Raw genomic sequence first — 4,011 nt, forward strand, 5'->3', positions numbered from 1 at the left:
TTAACACAACCATTATAATTTTTTTTATTGTTGCTGTTTTTATTGAATACTTTTCAGGCCCAAATGGAAGTCTAGGCTGTTTCTAGTGTTCTTCAATACCATTCAATAACAGCAAAATAATTGTTTCACTTACCTTGTTGATTAGATGTTATTGTAAAGTAGCATAGCAACCTTGGAACCAGGTATTTCCGACGGGCAGACTGTACTTTTGGAAAGGAAAATTTAGCAAGTTGTCCAACGTGGGGATATGGATTGGTAATCAAATTTCCAGTATCGCTTCGAAACCGATTAATTTCCGGTTGATTCGAGCTAGTTCTCGGCCATACTGAAAAATTATGTAGAGCATCGAATTATAATTATATGCAGTTTTCTACGAAGATAAAAATGTACAAGCATAAAATTAAAACAAGTTTTTTAGCCCGTGCATTCGAAATCTCGAGGCGAAAAAAAGTCATAGGATTGTGATTTCCCTTTCCTTTAAATAAAAGACCCCTAGATTCTAAGGACTAAGCCACCACGAGTGTTTTGATAAAGTTATAAAAAATATTGGTTCTATACTTAGATGGCCCTTAAATACTGGATGCAAATTCACTAATATTACCCCTATTTGTAAAAAGCATGGGACTAAACTTGGAAGTTTTGCGTAGCGGAAAATTAAAAGTTGACGAATTTAGGAATTTGTATCTAAATATTTAAGTTAGATAATAGGATAAAAATTTTGCAGTATATCTTTTAAAAAGCGCAGCTACTATATTGAGTACTAGCGGCTTCGATCCTAGCATCTAGGGGCTCTGTCCCAAGAGGTAATTTTTAAAAAAAAATGGAGATGCAACCACTTATTTATAACATATTAAAAACAAAAAAACATATTTTGGTGCTGCGAACTAAAATTTATGGGTTCCCCCTAACGCTTTCTTTTCAATCTTTTAATAATTTTTTTTTTGGGGGGGGGGCGGGTTAAGGGTGTCCCACCTCCCAAAAAAATACCCTAAAACCACCACAGGACCAGTAGGTATATTCCCTGAAGAGTAGAATCCGATTGGTTCAGTGGTTACTGAGATCTTAAGGGACAGACGGACGGACGGACAGACAGACATCGTTCTACTTTGTATTATAGATATAAAAAACTACAACTAGGGTAATCAAAAATGTTAGCGTCAAAACAAAGACGTTAAAGATGGTTCCAACTTCTGCTATGTCAGATATGCGACATTAATAACTAGAGTTGGGGGAATGCTTTGGCCCATCTGATTTTCATGCACAGTTAGTTCTTCCAGATAAAGGTCGTTCAATTAAATGGTTGATTATTTGTTTAGTATTACCTTACTTAATATACTGGCGTTTGAGCGTGGTACACTGCAATTAACACCCAGAGTATGTTCAAGGTGGCGTGGAGAGGACTTGTACCCGAAGCGTCACCTAACCTCTAAGCAGAACCTAGTAATAGTGTCTGACTGATTATGACGTAACAAAAAAAAATTAGCCAATGAGAGGTCATTATTGACCAATGGCAAAATTTATAGTGGCCTCTCATTGGCTAATTTTTTTTCTTACGTCATAATCAGTCAGACACTATTACTAGGTTCGTCATCTCATAAAATTAGTGTGCGTCAGTACGTTTGCCTGTTATTCGATGGCCGTTTATGAATAGATTTAATGTGTGCCCTTATATTTAGCTTTTCATTTAAAAAGCTTTGATACTTTTGGACGTAATTGTCCGGGTTTCCTAAGACTTTCTATCCTAAAGTAGTAGGGGTTTTTATGTCTGTAGCTTAAGATTTCAATAAATATTGAATCAGTTTAGTTATCCATGTTAGGCAAACTTTAGATAGGTCCATTCTATGATTTGAGTCTTAGGATGGTTTAAGGCTATTTTTCCGTCCTTTACTTAGAATACAGAGCCCTAGTAATTTTACAATGTGACATCATATTTTTAATGCGCATTACTCGATAGATCCGGTTAATTTACAATATTTTTCATATTTATTATATATGTTAAATCCAGGAACCTAAAGGGATAAGACAATAACCGATAAATTGATCTACATCCCAAATGATTATACTCCAATTAACTATTATGTAGGTTACAATTTGTGGTTGAAACGTTTATATACTTAACCTAATGAACCAACCAACCAATCAAAATTCATTCAAGTGCCCAAACTAATAAAAAAACGTTATAAAACTTTGGGGACTAGTGTAATAAATAGCCTAATATCCCATCCCTCCCTGTGTTAAATCTCTTCTTCCGTTGCGATTTACAGAGAAGTATGGTTTGCATCCCATACAGCAAATATCATTTTTACTGTCATGATAAAAATATAATTATAAATATATATAATTAACTAATAACTTTATAATTCTCTTTGTCTGTCTGTACATCTGTCTGTCAATCCACAATGCTTTAGGGAAAATATGATTTTATCAGCTCCTATTAAAGATAGACGGCTGAATTTGTTTCTGAATATTTTTGGAGAAGTTCGAATTTTTAGAATATGTTTTCTCGTATTCATTCGAATCCGATGGATAGGAACCGGTTCTCATCCATACGAAAAAACTATGTCTAGCATCGTATTATATCCAGCTTTCTACGAATATAAAAATGTACAATCTTAAGATTAGAACCAGTTTTTTAGCCGGTGCCTTCGGCACCTCGGGACTAAAAAACTAGTTTTAATCTCATAATTGTATATTATATATCCGCGGAAAGCCGTTTATAATACGATGCGAGAAATAACTATTCTCAACTGTTATCAAAGATGACCACTGAACATCTACTCTAAACCATACTATGTCCGTATGTCTGTCTGTTATGCTTACTTTTTTTTCAATATTAGCCAAAAAGTAAGGAAATAAGCTTTAATTTATATCCGTAGATTTTCAAATCAATTCAAAAAGGTACATTTGATTATTAAAGTGTTGAAATTTGAAGAATGATAGCAAGTTACATTGCGATTGAAATTATTTTCCAACCAAAATACCAACTGTACCAGTGTACATCTTTTTTTTAAATTCGCTGTTTTCAATGGATACTTTTTGGAGGACAGCGTATAGTTTCATAATATCTGCTCTTTGCAAAAAAAATCCTCCAAGTTTACAGAATATATTTCGTGCTGAAACATAAGGATGATAAAATAATTATTTCCAGTATGGCTTCGAAACCGATTAGTATCCGCTGGATTAGAACTGGTTTTCAGCCATACTGAAATGTCATGTATAGCATCGTTTTACAGACATTTTTATTAATGTCAAAAAGAAAATAATCTAATTATTACCAGTTATGTTAGCCCGTGCCTTCAGCATCTTGTGGCCAGAAAACCTGATTTTAATCTTTTGATAACTTTTCAGTTTAATATCCGCGGAAAGCTGTCTATGATACGAATAACTATTCCATCTTATAGATGATTAAAATAATCTGATATTTCTGTAGGAAATTTTTATCTTCATAAAATTGATTTAATATGAATTGAAGATAAATTGATTAACTTTTTCAATGATTATAAACAAAAATAAATGTTAATCAAAACTTTGGGTACCAGAACAATATACAAACCAAAAACCCTTCTCCATCTGATTAATTTATAGACTTAAGTGTCTTACTAAATTCGTATATGATATAAATTTAAGAAGTTGAAATGCCTTGGCCCATGAAAAGGCACAGCTTAATACTGTGCACTGTTAGGTATTTTTGTTGCTAAATTTTCTTCTTTAAAAGTACATTCCTTTGTACAAGCTGTACAAAACATTTATATGGTTCTTGTCGACCATTAAACTAATCAAAACTTAATATGCTGACTGACATACATCTCATATCAACACAAATCCTTTTCACTAATATCTTTTTTTAGATTAAAGATAAAGTAGTGCAGTAATAACCATAACATTTTTAAACAGGCAATATCAATAAATTCATGAAAACTTTTAATTTTATGAAAAAATTAAAAGATTTGTGAAGGACACAAAAATTAGTCCATCAGTTTGTAAGGCTATCGTTATAGGCTAACAGACTGA

This window comes from Acartia tonsa, chromosome 14 (assembly GCF_053477335.1).
Source record: "Acartia tonsa isolate MP-2025a chromosome 14, ASM5347733v1, whole genome shotgun sequence".
Taxonomy (NCBI): Eukaryota; Metazoa; Arthropoda; class Copepoda; order Calanoida; family Acartiidae; genus Acartia; species Acartia tonsa.